The sequence below is a fragment of the Neovison vison genome, chromosome 12, assembly GCF_020171115.1.
Source record: "Neovison vison isolate M4711 chromosome 12, ASM_NN_V1, whole genome shotgun sequence".
Classification (NCBI taxonomy): domain Eukaryota; kingdom Metazoa; phylum Chordata; class Mammalia; order Carnivora; family Mustelidae; genus Neogale; species Neogale vison.
The window spans coordinates 63,711,638-63,733,017 of record NC_058102.1 but is presented as its reverse complement, the minus strand read 5'-3'; the positions used below and the strand labels follow the sequence as shown (position 1 = coordinate 63,733,017).

Sequence of the window (21,380 nt, the reverse complement as noted above, 5' to 3'; positions counted from 1 at the left end):
TCTCTCTCTGCCTGCTTCTCTGCCTACTTGTGATCTCTGTCTGTCAAATAAATAAATAAAATCTAAAAAAAAAAAAAAAAAAGAGGGAGAAAGTTCAAAATTTATTTTCTTAGAAAACCAACAAAACAAATTCATGAATGTAACTCCTTAACAGATTAAGAGAGAAAAACATATAATCATTTGATTAATGGTTGAAAACAGGTAATTATAACAGGTAATCATGGTAAATATTTCAAATAACTTAGGAATGGAAGGAAAAGAATCTTAAACTTATAAAATTATTTATGAAATTATTAAATTTAACACAATATATTGGTATATTTATAGGAAAAATTACGAAACTTTATTTAGAAATATTTTTTTAAAGTTCCAGATAGAAATACAATGATCATAGATAGGGTTAAATACCATACTGATGATATTTCCCCTAAAAATTGATCCATAGATTTAATACAATTCATAGACATGAAACTTGATGATTATTCTGATTTTATATAACCAAGTAAAATGTTACAAACAGGGGTGCCTGGGTGGATCAGTGGATTAAATCCTCTGCCTTCCTCTCAGGTCATGATCCCAGGGTCCTGGAATCAAGCCATGCATTGGGCTCTCTGCTCAGCAGGGAGCCTGCTTCTCCTTCTCTCTCTCTGCCTGCCTCTCTGCCTATTTGTGATCTCTCTCTCTGTCAGATAAAGAAATAAAATCTTAAGAAAAAAAAAAGGTTACAAACAGGTGCTTCTAAGGAAAGCCTGTGGGGTATAGGGGGTTTATTATTCTAATAATTATTATAAAGACATGGTAATAAACACAGTGTGGTAATAGTAAAGAACTAAATTGACAAACAGAATAAAATGAGAGTCCAAAAAAAGGCCCAAATGTGTTTGGAATTTTGGTATATAACTGTGGTATTTGAGAAATCAATGGGGAAATGAGAAATTGTCCAATAAATACATTGGGTTAGTATTTTATATCATATAGAAAAATCAACTCCAGGTATATTAAAGATCTACATATCAAAACCATAATTTTAAAGCTTCATTTAAAAAAATTAGTTTTTTAAAAATATATATTTTGGGGAACCTAAAGCTAGGATGGCTGAGGAGTAGGGAGCCCTAATTTTGTCTGATCCATGGAATTCAGCTAGATAGTTACCAAATCATTCTGAACACCTGCAAAATCGACCATAGATATGAGAAAAGAATTGCTGCAATTATACAAATAGAAGAGTAACCACTTTTTGCAAGGTAAGAGGTATGGAGACGTGAATCCAAGGTGATATATTGGAAGTTAAACTGTGGGGGAGGGAGCCTCCATAAGCCAGCTACTGGAAAGTGATAGAGCAACAGGGCACAAAATCAGAACTTTCAAATCTACTCCGGTGGGAGACATCCATGCCTGAAACGTGCTCAGGTGGTGAAGAGGAGTGGAATCCCGGGTGGGACAGCATGATCTCAGGATCCCTGGAATCACAAAAAGAACAGGGGTGCCTGAGTGCAGCAAAGATCCCAAGCATTAGAGCCGGGACACCACTCACAAACAGTGAGCCCAGGTGCTGTCTTTTTGTTTGGTGTTGCCACAAACTGTGAACTGCTACATGGTTGGGTAAGCGCTCTCCGAGCAGGGGCCTACCAAGAGGCAGAACCATGGTGAGACCCTCTTCCCTGCCCCAGAAAGAACAAAATGGGTGTGCACCATAATAATCTGTAAAGTGTAGAGACTCAAAGTGGGGTTGCGTGCCTGAGATAGAAACACTTGGTTACAGCTGGATGAACATAGAGTTCAGAGGAAAACCAGGGAGCTGAGTGATTGACTGCTTTTCTGCAAGAGTATACTGAAGAGTAAGGGGTGTGAACTTTCAGCTCTGGGGCTAAATATCAGGGCACAGCCATTTATATCCTTCAAATCAGTGCTGAAATCCTTCCAGGAACAAAAGTCACAGAGAGCAATCTGGAGCCACTAACTTAGCCTGGCCCCCTGGAAAGGTGATGCAATTCCAATCAGGGAAAAGACACCTGAGAATCAGAGCTACAGGCCTCTACCCCAGAAGACCAGCAGGAATATCCAGTTAATGCCAAGTTTACCAGTCATAGAGAACTGTAAGACTCCAGTACTAGGGGAAAACAGTATATCGCATTTGTAGATTTTTCTTATGATTCTTCTGCCTTTCAGTTTCAGGTGTTTTTTTTTTTTCCAGTTATTTTTCTTTCTTTCTTTTTTTTCTAAAGATTTTATTTATTTGACAGAGAGAGATCACAAGTAGGCAGAGAGGCAAGCAGAGAGAGAGAGAGAGAGAGAGAGAGGAGGAAGCAGGCTCCCTGCCCAGCAGAGAGCCCAATGCGGGACTCGATCCCAGGACCCTGAGATCATGACCTGAGCTGAAGGCAGAGGCTTAACCCACTGAGCCACCCAGGCAGCACCTATTTTTTTTATTCTATCAAATCTTTTTTTAAGTTGTCATTTTCACATTTATGTTTTATTTTTTTTTTCATTTTTGGTTTCTTTTCATTTTATTCAATTTTATTTTTGTATATATGTTTTTTCTTTCCTTCTTATTTTGGGATCTAGTTTCTTCTAACATACAGTCAGGATCTAGTTTATTGTTCTGTTCTGTTCACCTTCTTTGACTTTATTCTCAGTTTCTCTCTCTCTCTCTCTCTTTTGGTGGGGGGGTGGGTTCTGTTGTTTCCCAATTTGCTCTGTGTATATTTTTCTGGTGTTATTGTTGCTATTTTTGTATTTTCTCGCTCTTTCATCTATTCCTTTCTGGGCATAATGACAAGATGGGAGTACTCACCCCATCTGCCAGGGATTTAATCCATATGAATATAATAAGGCATTAGAACTAGAACCAGAATTCAAAACAATGATTATAAAATTACTAGCTGGACTTTCAAAAAACCTAGAAGACTCTAGAGTATCTTTACCAGAGGAAAAAAGGTGCTCGCTTCGGCAGCACATATACCAGAGGAAAAAAGGACTAACATGTAATCAGTTCAAAATGGAAAAGAGTGTTACTGAGATGCAATAAAAAATGGAGGCTCTTACTGCTAGATTAATGAGGGAGAAGAGAGAGACAGTAATATAAAAGACAAAATGATGGAGAGTAAGGAAGCTCAGAAAAAGAGAGGTAAACAATTGGATCATGAGGGGAGGACTCAAAAGATCAGTGATATCATAAGGTGAAACAATATTAGAATAATTGGAAAGAAGAAAAAAAAAGAAGAAGGAGAAGGAGGAGGAGAAGGAATTAAAGAAGGAGGGAGAGAGGAGGGGGGTCAGGTTTATTTGAACAAATTATAGCTGAGAACTTCCCTAATCTGGGGAAGGAAATAGGCATTCCAGTCCAGGAGGCACAGAGAAGATGCCTCAAAATCAATGAAAATACATCAACACTCCAACATATAATAGTCAAGCTTATAAATTTCAGAGATAAAGAGAACATCCTGAAAGCAGCAGCAGCTCAGAGCAAGAGGACCTTAACATATGAGGGAAACAACATAAGGTTGACAGCAGACCTGTCCACAGATACCTGGCAGGCCAGAAAGGACTGGCATTATATACTCAAGGTGCTAAATGAGAAAAATATATAGTCAAGACTATTTTATCCAGCTAGGATGTCATTCAAAATAGAAGTAATAAAAAGCTTCTGGGACAAACAGAAACTTAAACAATTTGTGATCACTAAACCAGCCCTGTAAGAAATATTAAAGGGGATACTTTAAGGGATGACAGAGCCTAAAAGTAACAATGACAAGAAAAACAAAAACAGAGATAATACACAGAAACAGAATTTACAAGTAATAAAATGGTGCTAAATTCATATTTTTCAATAATTACTCTGAATATAAATGGGCTAACTATTACAATGGAAAGACACAGGGCATCAGATTGGATAAAAAAAAACAAGACCAATCAATATCTTGTCAACAAGAGACTCATTTTAGACCCCAATACACCTCCAGATTGAAAGTGAGGAGGTGAGCAACAATTTCTCATGCTAATGGACATCACAAGAAAGCTGGGGTCGCAATCCTTATATCAAACCAATAAGATCTTAAACCAAATGAAGAGGGACTTGATATCATAATTAAAGAATATATCCAACAAGAAGATCTAACAATTGTAAATATTTATGCCCCTAACTTGGGAGCAGCCAATTATATAAACCAATTAGTAACAAATTAAAGAAACACATTGATAATAATACAATAATAGGGGACTTTAATACACTACTCACAGCAATGCACAGATCATCTAAACAGAAGACCAACAAGAAAAAAAGGGATTTGGATGACACAGTAGACCAGATGGCCTTCACAGATATATTCAGAGTATTTCATCTTAAACCAACAGAATACACATTCTTTTTGAGTGAATATGGTACATTCTCCAGAATGGATCATGTTCTGGGTCACAGATCAGTTCTCAACCAGTTCAAAAAGATTAAGATCATACTATGCATATTTTCAACCACAGTGCTTTAAAACTTGAAATCAATCACAAGAGAAAATTTGGAAGGAACACAAACACTTGGAGGTTAAAGAACAATCTACTAAATGAATGAATCAACCAGGAAATTAAAGAAGAATTTTAAAAATTCATGAAAGCAAGTGAAAATGAAAACATCACTCTCCAAAACCTTTGGGATGCAGAAAAGGCAGTCTTAAGAGTGAAGTATATAGCAATACAAGCCTTCCTCAAGAAACAAGAATGGTCTCAAATACACAAACTAACCTTGCACCTAAAGGAGCTGGAAAAAGAATACCAAATAAAGCCTAAATACAGCAGGAGAAGAGAAACAATAAAGATTAGGGAAGAAATCAATGATACAGAAACCAAAAGAACAGTAGAACAGATGAACAAAACCAGAAGCTGGTTCTTTGAAAGAATTCATAAGATTGATAAACTCTTAGCCAGAGTTATCAAAAAGTAAAGAGAAAGGACACAAATGAATGAAATCATGAATGAAAGGGGAGAGATCAGAACCAACACCACAGAAATACAATTATAAGAACATATTATGAGCAACTATATGCCAACAAATTAGGCAATCTGGAAGAGATGGAACCTGAAACAGGAAGAAATGGAAAACCTGAACAGACCCATAACCAGCAAAGAAATTGATGCACTAATGAAAAATGTCACAACAAACAAGAGCCCAGGACCAAATGACCTCCTAGTGTAATTCTACCAAATATTTAAGGAATAATTAATAATTAATAACTATACTTTTGAAGCTGTTTCAAAAAATAGAAATGGAAGGGAAACTTCCAAACTCTTTCTATGAGGCCAGCATTACCTTGATCCCAAAACCAAAGACCCTACCAAAAAGGAGAATTACAGACCACTATCCCTGATGAACATGGATGCAAAAATTCCCACCAAGATCGCCAATCGGATCCAACAATATATTAAAATGATTATTCACCATGACCAAGTGGGATTTATTCCTGGACTGCAAGGGTGATTCAACATCTGCAAATCAATCACTGTGATACACTACATTAATAAAAGGACAAAAAACACATGATCCTCTCAATTGATGCAGAAAAATTGTTTGACAAAAATACAGCATCCTTTCTTGATTTAAACTATCCACAGTGTAGGAATAGAGGAAATATATCTCAATATTGTGAAAGCCATTTGTGAAGAGCCCACGGCAAATATTATTTTCAATGGAGAAACACTGAGAGCTTTTCCCCTAAAGTAAGAAACATGACAGGGATGTCCACTCTCGCCACTATTGTTAACATAGTAACTGTACCTGAAGTCCTAGCCTCAGCAATAAGACAACAAAAAGAAACAAAAGGCATCCAAATTGGCAAAGAATAAGTTAAACTCCCACTCTTTGCAGATAACATGATATTCTATGTGGAAAACCCTAATGACTCCACCCAAAATTTGCTAGAATTCATACAGGAATTCAGCAGTGGCAGGATACAAAATCGTGCAGAAATCAGTTACATTTATATTCACTAACAATGAGACAGAGGGAAAAGAAATTAAGGAATTGACCCCATTTATAATTGCACCAAAGATAATATGAGATATGTAGGAATAAACCTAACCAAAGACATAAAGGATCTGCATTCTGAACTATAGAACACTTATGAAAGAAATTGAAGAAGACACAAAGAGATTGAAAAAGTTTCCATGCTCATGGACTGAAAGAATAAATATTATTAAATATTATATTATTATAAATTTATTTATACTATAAATATAATATATTAAATATTATAAATATAAATATTATTAAATATTATGAAAATGTGTATAACCATCTATACACTCAATGCAATCCCTATCAAAATAGCATCATCATTTTTCATAGAGTTGGAACAAATAATCATAAAATTTGTATGGAACCAGAAAAGATCCTGGATAGCCAGAGGACTGTTGAAAAAGAAAACCAAAGCTGGTAGCATCACAATGCCAGACTTCATATATTACAAAATTGTAATCATTAGACACATATATCTGACACATGGATCAATGGAACAGAATAGAGAATCTAGAAATGGACCCTGAGTTCTATAGACAACTAATCTTTGTCAAAGCAGGAAAGAATATCCAATGTAAAAAAGACAGTCTCTTTAACAAATGGTGTGGGAAATTTGGACAGCCACATGTAGAAGAATGAAACCAGACTATTTTCTTACACCATACACAAAAATAAACTCAAAATGGATGAAAGACCTAAATGTGAGACAGGAATTCATTGAAATCCTAAAGAAGAACATAGGCAGCAACCTCTTTGACCTTGGCCACAGCAAACACTTGATAGACACATCTCTCATGGCAAGAAAAACAAAGCAAAAATGAACTATTGGGCAAGATAAAAAGCTTTTGCACAGCAAAAGAAACAGTCAACAAAACCAAAAGACAATCAACAGAATGGGAGAAGATATTTGCAAATGTCTTATTTGATAAAGAGCTAGTATCCAAAATCTATAAAGAACATCTCAAACCCAACACCCTAAAAACAAATAATCCAGTCACAAAATGGACTGAAGACATGAATAGACATTTCCCCAAAGTAAACATACAAAGGGCCAACAGACACATGAAAAATGTTCAACATCACTGGTGTCAGGGAAATACAAATCAAAACTACAATGAGGTACCACCTCACACCAGTCAGAATGGCTAAAATTAACAAGAAAGGAAAGAATAAATGTTGATGAGGATTCAGAGAAAGGGGAACCTTCTTACAGTGTTGGTGGAAATGTAAGCTGGTACAGTCACTCTGGAAAAGAGCATGGAGTTCCCTCAAAAAGTTGAAAGTAGAGCTACCGAACCACCCTGTACTTAGCCATCAAAAATGAAATCTTAACATTTGCAATGGTGTGGATGGACTAGAAAGTATTATGCTAACTGAAATAAGTCAATCAGAGAAAGACAATTATCTTGTGATTTCACTCATGTGTGGAACTTAAGATACAAAACAAAGGGTCAAAGGGAAGGGAAGGAAAAATAAAACAAGATGAAATTAGAGAGGGAGACAAACCATAAGAGACTCTTAAAAAAAGATTGTGTTTATTTACTTGAGAGAGAGAGAGAGTACAAGTAGGGGGAATGGCAGAGGGAGAGAGAGAACCAGACTCCCTGCAGAGCAGGGAACCTGACATGGGGCTTGATCCCAGGACCCTGGGGTCCTGAACTGAGCCCAAGGCAGACACTTAACTGACCAAGCCACCCAGGCACCCCAATACTCTTAATCATAGGAAACAAACTGAGGGCTGTGGAGCGGACTTTGGAAGGGGTTGGGGTAACTGGGTGATGGGCATTAAGGAGGGCATGTGATGTAATGAGCACTAGGTGTTATATGCAACTGATGAATCACTGACCTCTACTTCTGAAACTAATAATACACTATATGTTAATTAATTGAATTTAAATAAAAATATTTTTGGACAGGGTTTTCTTGTCACAAATAGGCATTGGCAATGCATTTTTAAAAACTGAAAAATTTGACTATACTATCTAAAAGTAAAAATTTCTATTCTTCAAAGGCCAAGATAAAGAATGAAATGACACATAACAAAGTGGGAGAAAATATTTACAATGCTTACAACTAATAGATTAGGATCAATAATATACAAAGAAGACCTACTCATCAGTAAGAAGAGCACAAACAGCTCAATAGAAAAATAGACCAGAGAAATGAGCAGACACATCACAGAAGATACACATATAGCCAACAAACATATAAAGAAAATGTTCAATTTTCTTTATTAATCAGGGAGTTACACATCACAATCATGAGATAATTTTTATACCCATCCTTTCGAGAAAAATGAAAAAGTCTGAAAATACCAAGTCTGTACTTCAATAACTCCTTCCATGCATTTCTGCTGAGTATAAAGTAACATAAGTACTAGCAAAGAATTTGGATTTACCTCCTAAATTTGAACATTCACATCCCCTCAGTTACCTGTTACCGGTTACCTCATACCCTTCTGCAGGTAAGCCTATTTTCAAAAAAAGTATTTTCACTTGTATAACAAGAGTTCCCCTTCTTCTTCTTCTTCTTCTCCTTCTTCTTCTTCTTCTTCTTCTTCTTCTTCTTCTTCTTCTTCTTCTTCTTCTTCTTCTTCTTCCTCTTCTTCTTCTTCTTCTTCTAAGATTTTATTTATTTATTTGACAGACAGAGATCACAAGTAGGCAGAGAGACAAGTAGACAGAGGGGGGAAGCAGGCTCCCTACAGAGCAGAGAGCCCACCTGATCCGAAGCTTGATCCCAGGACACTGTGATCATGACCTGAGCTGAAGGCAGAGGCTTTAACCCACTGAGCCATTCATATGCCCCACAGGAGTTCTTCTTAACAGCAAAACCCAGAGAAGCAATTCTATGTTTGGAAACTAGAGTGCTCCCTTCTGAGTTGTGAAAAAATCCAGTTTTTTCCTCCCATATTTCTCCCTATGTGTCTCCTTTACTCCGATACCACTACCACATGCATATAGAACACTGGACTGACACTGTAGTTGTGTGAGGTTTTCCCCACATCAAGCAATTCTTTGTAACACCAGCTGGGTGTCCTACAATTTTACTCAATTTCAACACTGTCTACCTAGAGATAGCATCTGATCTCACTAAGGCCTCAGTCCCACAAGACTGCCCCCAACTTCAGATGTCAATCACAAGTAGTAGACCCCCAGGTTATCCGCAACTTCTATTTAATTTGACTACAAATTGCAGGTTCGCATAATCCTTCCTCAGGTTTGATTAATTTGCTGGAGTAGCTCACAGAACTCAGGGAAACACCTATATTTATATTTATCAGTTTGTTACATATATGGTAAGGAACACAGATGAACAGCCAGGTGAGGACATACATATGGCAAGGTCTGGGAAGGTCTTAAATACAGGCCCTTCTGTCCCCATGGAATTGTGATATGTCACCCTTCGGGTATGAGGATGTGTTCTCCAACTTGGATGTTCTCTGGACCCCGTGCTATCAGGATTTTATAGAGGCTTTCTCACATAAACATGATCGGTGTGTTAAGTCCATTTCCAGCCTCTCTCTTCACACTGGAAGATGTTGGTGGGGGGTGAAACTGAAAATTCCAAGCTTCTAATCATAGTTTAGTCTTTCTGGTGACCAGGCCCCATTCAGGACCCATCCCAGGGACTCACCTAGAATTCTCCCAATAGAATCCAGGAACCCTGTGTCAAGGATGGGGTAAAAAAAAATTATAACAAGATACTCTTTGTGCTCTTATCACTTAGGAAATTACAAGGGTTTGGGGAGCTCTGTGGCAGGAGCAGGGAGCAGAAACCAATATATATTTTCTATGATTTCACAAACCTACATGTCCTTAATGGGAAAGTAGATGACTTAACTGTGGTACATCCACCCAATGGAGTTTTACTTGGCAATAAAAACAAATTAACTATAATAATATATCCAACAAAATGAATGAATCATAGTAATAGGTGAAAAAACTGAGTCCCTTCAAATTATATACAGCCTGAAACTTTCTTTATAAAGTTTAAAACAATTAAACACACACATGCATGCATGGGTGTGTACACACTCTCTCCCTCTTTAGGAATATGCACAAATGCAAACTACATAAAAATGAAAGCAAATGAATGATGAATGAAAGATTCATGGTGAACACAAGATTTAAGTGGATGGTTACTTTGAACTGGGTGAAACAGGAGGTGGGTTGATGGGGAAAATCAGACAGTGAGATGCAGTTTATTGATAAGGTCTTAGGTTTTGCATATAAAAGCATCCATGCATGGACAAATATGGAAACAAGTAAACAAAGAGGTATGATGATAGTAATTGTGTTCCTGAGGCCCATAAAATATATCTTTGTCTAAATGAATGATTTCCTAAAAGAATTATTTCCCACATTTTAAAAAGAGAGCACAAAAAATTATAAAGGATGCATGTATCCCTTTTAATTAGTTTTTTTTTATTCTTTGGATAAATACCCAATAGTGTAATTGCTGTATCATAAGGTCGTTCTATTTTTAACCTTAAGAATCTCCATGTTTTCCACTGTGGTTTCACCAGTTTGCATTCTCACCAACAGTGCAAGAGGTTTCCCCTTTATCTGCATCCTTGCAACCTGTTTTTTCTTGTGTTGTTTATTTTAGCCATTCTGACAGGTGTGAGGTAACAACTAACTGTGGTTTTGATTTATAGTTCCCTGATGATGAGTGATGTTGAGCGTGTTGTCATATGTCTGTTGACTATGTGTATGTCTTCTTCAAAAAAATGTCTATTCATGTCATCTGCCCATTTTTAATTGGATTATTTGTTTTTTGGGTGTTGGATTATGTAAGGTTTTTATATATTTTGGATACCAGCCTTTTATCAGAGAAGTCATTTGCAAATATCTTCTCCCATTCCTAAAACCTTTCAGTTTTATTAATTATTTCCTTCACTGTACAGAAGCTTTTTATTTTGATGAAGTCCCACTAATTTTTTTGCCTTCATTTTCCTTACCCCAGGAGACATATCTAGTAATAAATTGCTATTGTCATGAATGGATAAAGAAGATGTGGTATATACATACAATGGAATATTACTCAGCCATAAAAGAAGATTGAAATCTTGCCATTTGCAATGATGCAGTTGGAGCTGGTGAGTATTATGGTAAACGAAGTAAGTCAGTGAGAGAAAGACAAATACTGTGTGATTTCACATGTAGGTGGAATTCAAGAAATAAAACAATCATATGGGAGAAAAAGAGAGAGGCAAACCAAAAAATAGACTTTAACTATAGAGAACAAACTGATGGTTACCAGAGGGGAGGTTGGTTAGGAGATGGGCTAATAGGTGATGGGGAGTAAGGAGGGCATTTGTGATGAGCACTGGGTGTTATGTAAGCATTGAATCGCTAAGTTGTACACCCAAAACTAATGTTACACTGTAGATTAACTAACTGAAACTTAAATAAAACTTGAAAAAATAAATAAGTACTATTTCAATAGATTTTAAAGAGTTATGAGGGAGCTACTTGACTAAGCAGTGCTTACTGAGAGGAATGAATATGTGCAATGGAGTGAAGAGAACACACATCATGTGAAGTTCAGAGAGAGCAGGATGTACAGACTTTGAAGGAAGTTTCTGAACCTTACGACTCAGTGATATAACGATGATCTCAAAGGTTATTTGAGACAAGGATGGTAGTGGGTCACTAGCCACACACAGATTCATTCCGATACTTCACATTGGTATCTGGATAGCTGTAAGTCCCAGTTTTTATCAGAACTTCTGCTGATATGATTCCACACTGGCATTGCTGCCACCAAAAGCATTATTCTATACTAGGTCAGCAAACTTGATTTTATAAAGGGCTAAACCTAAAAATTTTAGACTTCACGGCTATAAGATCACTGTTACATCTATTCAATGCTTTTATTGATTGTAGCCAGGGATAAAATTTAAATGGTTGAGTGTGGCAGTATTCCAATAAAACTTTGATTATAAAAGCAAATTACAGATCAGATGTGGCCTGAAAGCATAGTTTTCTGAATCCTGCTTAATCTTATCCATCCAGTGGTTAGTCTGTATATTTTATGGTGGGGGAGCAGGCATCAATATACCATGTTTGGCAGTGTTGTGAGATGGTATTTAGGCCAGAATTTAGGTTTTAATGAATTACCCCTCAATGGTTGCCACAACTTAAATGAGAAGAAACACAATCCTATGATCTAGACTGTAGGATCTTTACAATGGGGTTATTGTCAAAGAACACTATGTCCAGAGCTGCAAATTTGAGATGAGGTCTTGAGCGAAGCAAACAGTAAGAGTTTAAAAGAGGCTTCTCAATTATTTTTGGATGCTTCTTCTTTGAATAAATACCTACCTCAGCAGCAGTGAAACACAAAGTCCTTTAAGCTGTCACTATTGACCCTACCTCTGCTTCCAACATTTGTTTTGATCCCTTAATAATGTTTAGTAGATTTTACCATATGCTGCATTGTACCTGAAGACCTGTGCATATGTTCCTCAGCACTTGGCTAGTGAGTCCACTAGAAAAGAGGCTCACTAAAGGAGTATCCCAGTCCCTACCCTATAGATGAAAATCCAGCATGGTCAGTATCATGTTGAAGATGCTGGTCCTGTAAGTTGCCAAATAAAAGTCCTAGGTAGGCAGGCATATGAGTCAGGAAAGCAGGTTACCCTTTCAGTGTGTGTGTGTGTGCATGTGTATGTACATGTGCATGTGTGTGATTAAGGGAGTGCTTACAAATAAGACAGAACAGAGTCACGACAGAAGGTGAGCTTATTCACTAAAAATGAGGATTGAAAAAATATGTCCAAAGATCCCCATGGCGATCTTAAAACAATTTCTGAATGGCTGGTAGAATATAGCTTACTTTTGTTTCTAAATAACTTCAAACTTACAAGCACACAGGCAATTGAAGTGTAGGCAGACAGAGCTTGTAGGTTGGCCTCAGAAAGACATCTAAGTTCTGAAAACACTGATAAATCCCATCTTGATCCTGCCTCTCTCCAAACCCTGGAGAGTTGTTTTTTTTTTTTTAAATGTATTTATTAAATAAGCCTAGTGAGGGGAAAAGATTCCCTCTTAATCTTATTATGTTGATTTTTAAAATTATCTTTCTTCAATCAGAACAAACATCCATGAAGTAGAGATCTAGATTTCTTAGCACCTGGAATAGTATTTGGCATAGAATAGGCACTCAGCAATTCGGCTCAGGTCATGATCTCAGGGTCCTGGGATCGAGTCCCGCATCGGGCTCTCTGCTCAGCAGGGAGCCTGCTTCCCTCTCTCTCTCTCTGCCTGCCTCTCCGTCTACTTGTGATTTCTCTCTGTCAAATAAATAAATAAAATCTTTAAAAAAAATATTTGTTGTATGAAAGAATGATCATCTCAGCCATTATTTGATGTAAGTGCAATAATTACATCATATATAATAATTACAAATGGTTTATAAAACTGAAGCTAATGAACTTGTCCAAATTCACAACTTGTAGTGCTGGAGCTGGTTTAGCCAATGCTTGTAAGCTTTCCATAACATGTGTAGCATGTTAATCCAACCATCCTTTCATCTTTCATCCATTTTACCTGGATATGACCACCTCAGCACATGACATAGCCCCTAATCTTTTACTCCTCCAATCTGGGTAGCAAGTTAACAATGAAATAATTGGTAAACATTGTTTTTCTCCCATCAGTCTACTATTCAGAAATGTTGGTGGTACCCTATAGAAATATATGTTCCAGTCCACAGCACTGTTCCAAGTTTATTGCTTCCAAGTTTATTCCTATTTTGGTATTATCATTTTTGTTTGTTTTTTGTTTGTATGCTTGTTTAAATATTTTATTTATTTATTTGTCAGAGAGAGAGAGCACAAATGGGGGAGTGGCAGGCAGAGGGAGAAGCAGGCTCCCTGCAGAGCAAGAAGCCTGATGCAGGACTCCATCATCCTAGGACCCTGGGATCATGAGGAGCCGAAGGCAGAGGCTTAATGAATGAGCCACCCAAGCGTCCCAGTGTCATCTTTTCTGAGGCTATCCAGTCACCCAGAAAATTGAACTAATGGTCAACATATTAGCATTTTATTTATACTAAATGAGTTAATCAGTAATTGTTTGATTTACAAAGTAAAGGTGCAAAAGTAAGGCTTAGTAAGCCTTAGTAAGGCTCAAGGGAAAAATACTGAAGACTTAGCAAGTTGAATACTTATTAACTTACTATTTACTCACTGACCGAGTGAGTCTTTACTCTTTTAATGTGATGTTATGGTCAGAGCCACAGACACATGAGGGTTAACTGTGAAGAAAAACTGCAAGGGAGGAACCTCTGGTTCCAAGTGACTAATCTTTTCTATAACCAGTTTTAAATAACCCTCAGAGCCAAGGAAATTTTATCAAAGGATTAAAACTTAAATAAACAAAGTTCCCTTTACTTATATAACACTGATTCACTGCAGGGCAAGAAGCTCCACTTGTATTACATGTGTGCAGAGATTTATACACATTGGTTACTCAATGTGTACTTTTTAAAAAATCTGATGATCTTACAGTATAGAAGGAGCAATGAATGGAGAGGATGGTCAACGAAAAGGTAAAGGGAGCTCATTTATTTGGGTTGTTGTGAGTTGCAATTCAGTTGTTTTTTGCCTTGAAAAAAATATAAGGTAAAATTAATATTCAGATATATAAGACTCTTTGGATCCTCTATTTACCTTGTCTCTAATTTCCCGACAGTGACAAATATTCTGTGTAATGCTAGATCATGTAATAATAATAATATTGCTTATTCACACACAAATATATGGATATATACGTTGACTTTTTTCAAATATGTAGTTACAAATGGTTTAGAGCATTTGAAGTGAGCCGAAGTGATTCCAGATAATATTTCTTTCCTCCTGCTTTGCCCATGGTCTGAAAGACCCTCGTTTGGTTATCTAATTCCTCCAAACCCTTCTCATTCTGTTCAAGCCCCCTGTTTTCCATATCCCTCTTTCTATCTCCCCTGAAATCCTAGAGCATTAGTTTTCTATACTATACACACACACAGTACACACTTATTGGTGTTTTCTTTCAAAGTTAAAAAATGAGAGGGTCACCTGGGTGGTTCAGTTGGTTAAATATCCCACTCGGTTTCAGCTCAGATCATGATCCTGCAGGCATGAACTCAAGCCCTGTGTGGAACTTGCTTAAGATTCTCTCTCTCCTGGGGCACCTGGGTGGCTCAGTGGGTTAAAGCCTCTGCCTTTGGCTCAGGTCATGATCCCAGGGTCCTGGGATCAAGCCCCGCACGCATCGCATTGGGCTCTCTGCTCAGCAGGGAGCCAGCTTCCCTTCCTCTTTCTATTTGCCTCTCTGCCTACTTGTGATCTCTGTCTATCAAATAAATAAATAAAATTTTAAAAAAAGAGTCTCTCTTTCCTTCTCTCTCTCCCCCTTCACCACCGCTCTCTCTTTAAAAAAAAAAAACGAGAAAGTTATTTTCTTTAAAAAAAAATGAGAAAGTTATTTTTTAAAATCCCCAAATAACACAAAAATATAAAAAGTCAATTTGGTATATATCATTTATATTTCTTTCCATACTCATATAAAAATATATATGACATATATAATTATATACATTATATATATATGTTCCACCTACTTTTAGTCATATGGATAGGATCATCATTATATATATGACTTACCTTGTTGCTGTATTCATTTAACTGTGTACCATAAACATTCCTCTAGGTCAGCACATAAGTCTAAATCATTCATGACCATATCTCTTAGAAAGTCATATGTCTATTTCTAAAAATAGATTTCCAAAAGTGACATCACAGAAAAAAATTCACAACTTTGCTGTTTTTATACACCATTCCACTCGATGTTATGAGTTTTCAAAAATTTTGTTAGTTTGTTATATGAAAAAAATGAGGGTATTGTGCTGTTTCAAGTTGCATTTCCTTAGCTGCTAGTGAGATTTGGCATCTTTTAGAAAAAGTTTTTTTTATAAGCTTTTTGGTCCATTTGCATTTTCTTTTGTACAAAACCCAGCTTGTACCCATGTTTGTTTTCTTTTCTTATCGACTTGTAAGAGTTCTTTTTTCACATTAGAGATATAAACTTTTGCCTTTTTATGTATTTTAAACCTTTTCTTTTTCTCTCTCTTTTTACCTTACTTATATTGTTTTGTCTTTGTGTAATTAGTAATATTACACAGTCAACTCTGTTTTTTCCATTATAGCGCTGTGTGTGTGTGTGTGTGTGTGTGTGTTTAAAGATTTATTTTTTTATTTTGGGGGGGCAGTGGGGGCAGAGGAAGAGAATCTTCAAGAAGGACTCCCCATTGAGCATGGAGCCCATGACCTACCTACCTGAGCTGAAATCAAGGGGCAGACATTTAACTGACTGAACCAGCCAGCTGCCCCTTGTTTTTCTGTTTCTTTGGTTTGGGTTTTTTTTTTTTTTTTTTTTTTTTAAGAGTATTTTCCTGACCCTCACACTTTTCCTATTTTTAAAAAATATTTTTATTTTTTACAGTAAATCTTTAATCCATTGCTCTTTTTGGTTTTGAACATGACAGTCAGGAGGGCTAACACTCTATTTCTTTCCAGATAGAGATCTAATTATGATACTGATATCATTTATTAAAGAAACTGTATTTTTCCTGATGAACTATTACTGTGTTGTTTATCGTATATTACGTTTTCATTTTAACTGGGTGTAGTAATGGACTGTTTTGTACCAGTGACTTGTTTACCTACTTCTTTTGCTCATGGCTTTCTGCTTTAATCAAATTAGTGATGCAGAAGTTTTCAGCATCTTCTCAGGCAGGTGCCTACCATCTTTTTCAGTTTCAGGGCAGTGTGAAGTATTCTTTTGCCTGACCTCGAGCCTGGTGAGCATGGCTTTCAGAAGTTTCCTCAGAGTACTTTATATTTGTCTTCTGCAGTTTGGAGGAAACAGGAACTGGTGTCTGACTCATGCTAAAAAAAGTCTAGAAGGCAAGGCTGTGGGTGGAACCTCCTGCCAGGAGGTGGAAGGAAGCAAGGGCTACATTTGAAAAGGAGCAACATCCCAGTCAATGGTGGGCCAACAGGCACTAGTTTGGGTCTGTCTTACATCTGGACTGATTGGATTATATGCAGCAGTGGTGAGACCTCAGCAAAGAGGCTAAAAGTGCACGGTGCACGTAAAAATTTGAAGAACTTGTGTGGACTGTCAGAGGAAGTGCATTTACCTTGCTGAAGACACTGCAAGTTAGTGTTCACAAATGAAGGGGAGCATCTCCAAAGACCCACGGAAAGGCCAGGAGAGTCTGTTTTAAATAACTCTGCAGGCCAAAGAAAGCAAGGATGACATTTGCTGCCCTGTTAACATCCCTCATGTAAGTTTCACCTCTGGAGGTCACAGAAGCAACCTTGTCCAACTGTGGGGGGGAAGGCTGGAGTGGGGTTGGGTAGAGAGGCCAGGAGAAGCTGTCAGAGAACAGAGAGAAACAACCAGAACCCTTTTTTCCTATTGTAGGGAATAGGGAGGAAAGAAGCTGCAATTTAAATGAAGTTCAAATTCCTTTTTTGTGGGATTAACATGACCAGAGGACTTTTTTTTCTTTTGAAATTCAACAGAAAGTAGTGTAACCTGTCTGAGATTCCATTCAGTATCAGAAAAAGAACTGGCTCCATAAAGTAAATTTTATAGGCAGTACAGAGGAAAGAGTAAGGCATTTTGTGTGATTTCATAAATTCCATTTGCTCAGGGAACTTGTACTTGCAATCTATTTCTGTAGGTAAACACAAATACTGCTCAGGAGCACAAGGGTGGATTATTTCAACTTTTAAGTCTTTCTTCAATAACACATCCCTTTCAGTGAACATAGACTTTCTCAGGTAGACACCAGGATTATATATTTGGCTTCTTTCAACCCTCCCTTTATGTCAGTATACTGTGGCTAGTTCTATTTAAGAATTTTCTACACACACATAACATTTTACCATCTAGTCTGAAGACATGTTTATGAATCATGGATAGATTTAGATTTAAAAGTATGTCATCTATGTCAGGATAGGGATTGGTAAGCACAGTCAAAGCACATGAGTCAAATTTGGGCCACTTTATAAAGGGAGATTTTTTTAAGTAGAATTTATCATTTATAATAATGATGTTAATTTCAGAAATTTAGATAGTATTTTAAACCTTCAAAATAGCTATTTATTTCTTAAAAGACAGGATGTAAATAGGATTACATGTCCTCTCTCTGAAATGAGAACAGAAAGGAAAGTAGAAAATGTCTTAAGAGTTACTTAACAGAGGGACACCTGGCTGGCTAAGTCAGAAGAGCATGTGACTCCTGATCTTGGGGTCATGGGTTTGAGCCCCGCAATGGGTGTGGAGATTAAAGAAAAAAGAAAGAGTTACTTAATATAGCTACCTAGAGGCAAAACAAGGATATGATGAAGCTCAAGTTTGACAACTTTTAGTTATTTTGTCTAGCAATGGAGGTAACAAGAGCTACCAATGATTGAAACTTATGTCAGGCTTTCTCATAGGTATTTTACATCATTTATCTCATTTTTCATTACATCTCATGTAGATGTCTATTCTTTTTAGAATCCATCAAAAAGATTTAGATTTTTCCTACTTGAGCCAATTCTATAAATCCTGACAAGATCCACCTAGATGGTCTCTTGGCAGTCCCGAAAAATCAGAGGTATTTAGGTTACTTGGGTTTAAAAGTTAATTCAGATGTGGCAGCAGGACCCTGGGTGTTCCAAAATGTTGCCTAAATGTGTGATGTAAATTGTATTGTGTTGCTAATGTAGGAAAAGAACTGGATAATGTAGACCAGGTTCCATATTGGTTTGACTGGCCAACATTTTTTGTCTTCCAAATTTTTCTGGCAGTAACAATCCGTGATTTCATCTACTTTAGGAAAATATAATATGGTGATCCAGTGAAACTGTATGAATTTATTTGATTCTCAAGTGAAAAAACAACCAGTGAAATACCCAGTGAAAAGCCCAGAAGAGGCACCTCATTTTGAAAACATCCTAGTTTCTTTTCCTATCCTCCTTCTTTTATTTCAGTGTAGGTGTGATTTTTTTTCTTCATTTGCTAGTATTACTTATGTCATATGTGGTATATATACTTCTATTATTTATGCTGTAAATCTTGGTGTAAAAATCCATGCTAAATGTGGCTAAATGGTAGGACTACTTAATATCTAAATTTGGTATGAACTACAATGTCAGAAAACCTGGATGGTTCAGTCAGTTAAGCCTTCAACTTCATTTGGCTCAGATCATGATCTTAGGGTCCTGGGATCAAGCCCTGGTCTGACTCCAGACTCCCTGAGCAGGAAGTCTGCCCGAGATTCTCTCTTTCTTCTTCCACCCATCCCTCAACTTGTGCTCTCACTCCCTTTCTCAAAAAAATAAATATAATCTTTAAAAAATAAAAACCACAGCTAATATTTCCTAAATGTAGTGTAGCCAGGTAAAATTATATACTAAGTGCTTTCCATGCATTATATCTATCCTTTGATGATATCTTTTTCATATGTAGATGAAAGAATTGCAGTTAAATGAAATTAAGAAATGTATTCAAAGTTTTGAAAAGAGCCTGGATCCTAATAAAGGTCAGCCTGATTCCAAAACCCACCCTTCCCACTACAGTAGCAGCCTTACTGTGGTAGCTTCCAATGTCCTGTTGATTTGTTTTTCTTCACCATGACAACAGGACATCCTTGAAATGCTTAAATTTACTTTTCTATTATGGAAGTTGAACACACTTAAGGACAATATCTCCTGGGTATAGACAAATATTAATCATAAACTCAAATTCAAAGAAAGCTCCAGAAACTGACTTTGAATGCTAAGGTTCTCAAAGAATTTGGTTCTGTTTCAGAGCCTCTTTCCAGATCACTCTCTGTAGGTGGCGGACTCTGGACAAAAGGATTCCCAAGGATCTGATATTGTCTGAGGAAGCCAGAGGAAGCTTCAGAGAAACAAAAGGTTTCCACTGTATTGCTCTTTTCACTGTTTCCTCCTGCCAGCCTTCTGTACCCTACTGACCTAGGCTACATTTAGGATCCTTATAACAGAGTAAAATTGGTATTTTTAACACTGTCATGGCTAACAGTGTGCAAGAAATGGTGACAAATGAATATAGGCTTCAAAGCCCCACTGGAGAAATGGTAAGGTAACCAGGACCCTTTTATGTCTTTTTCTCCTGCTCCTTCTCCCTTTTCTTCCTTGCAACCAGAGTACTAACCCCCCCCCACTCCTCCCAAATACCCTTCTTTTCTTGCCTTCAGGGGCCTTTTCCATTCTCCAGGGTTTATTCTTAGGTAGCTGTTAACATACTTCAACTAGGTGTTAGTTAATAGGAAGGATTTCCCTGTCAAGAGATTTGACTTTTATCGAGGGACTTTTGAACTAAAAAGCCTTTAAAATGCAAAATAATAGATTTCAAATCACAGTAATGGTGGCTACTTGGGATTGGAATTTTGCTCAAATAAGGCTTGTTGCTTATTCAGGTCATTCATATATCTGGAAATGGAGGCATGTATTCAGTAAAATAAAGTCAATTATCTCCAACAGTTTTATCACAACTATATGCCTTCAGGTGAGCTTACACAAAGTACTTCAGCATATCAATTACATAGGCCCCATGTTCACATGTTTATAGAATAATCAAAATAAAGATAATTATTTGTTTATAATTGTTTGATAAAAATTAATTTTCCTTTTTATAATTCTTGTCCTTGATTTCAACTTTAAAAATATTGAATTTATTAATATAGTTTTTTATATATGTGGTAATATTTCTGACTACTTAAATTCCATCCTTTAAAAATTTTAGAAGTTCCTCTTACTCTTTTATTTATTTATTTTTTTAGATTTTATTTATTTATTTGACAGACAGAGATCCCAAGTAGGCAGAGAGGCAGGCAGAGAGAGAATGGAGGGAGGAGGTAGGGAATCAGGCTTCCTGAGATCATGACCTGGGCCAAGGGCAGAGGCTTTAATCCACTGAGTCACCCAGGCGCCCCTCCTGTTACTCTTCTAAACTACTTCCAACCCAGGTAAATTCTACCAGATGTGATTTTTCTATATTGTTTCTGCCTATTTCTGCCTTTTTCTTGTAAGGATTTGTGGGCCACTTCTTACTGATCATGACCTTTCTTCTAGGTAACAAAAGGAATGTTTCTCACAGCAAAGAGGGTGGATTCTTAGAATCTGCATCTTTTATGGTTCTGTCAAAATTTTGTAATTCTAGATGTGGTTGTGCAGGCAAATGCCTTTGCATATTGGTAATTGGAGCAGGAAAGGTATCTTGTGATACAAATCCTGTTTGGGATTTGAGTAGATTATTGTCATTATTCTATTTCCCTTTTTGTTTCTTTGAACACTTCTCCTCAT

The 21,380-nt window shown here is 36.8% G+C and overlaps 1 protein-coding gene across 4 annotated transcripts in view; it reads left to right on the top strand.

Annotated features, from left to right (window-relative positions):
• Window positions 1-17,016: 17,016 nt before the first annotated feature.
• SLCO1A2 (solute carrier organic anion transporter family member 1A2) overlaps window positions 17,017-21,380 on the top strand; it is a 118,747-nt gene continuing 114,383 nt past the window's right edge. For all 4 annotated transcript variants that reach the window (XM_044227851.1, XM_044227852.1, XM_044227849.1 and 1 more), the window contains exon 1: window positions 17,017-17,344. The gene's annotated coding sequence lies outside the window, so the exon portion shown is untranslated. The remainder of the gene's footprint in view (window positions 17,345-21,380) is intronic.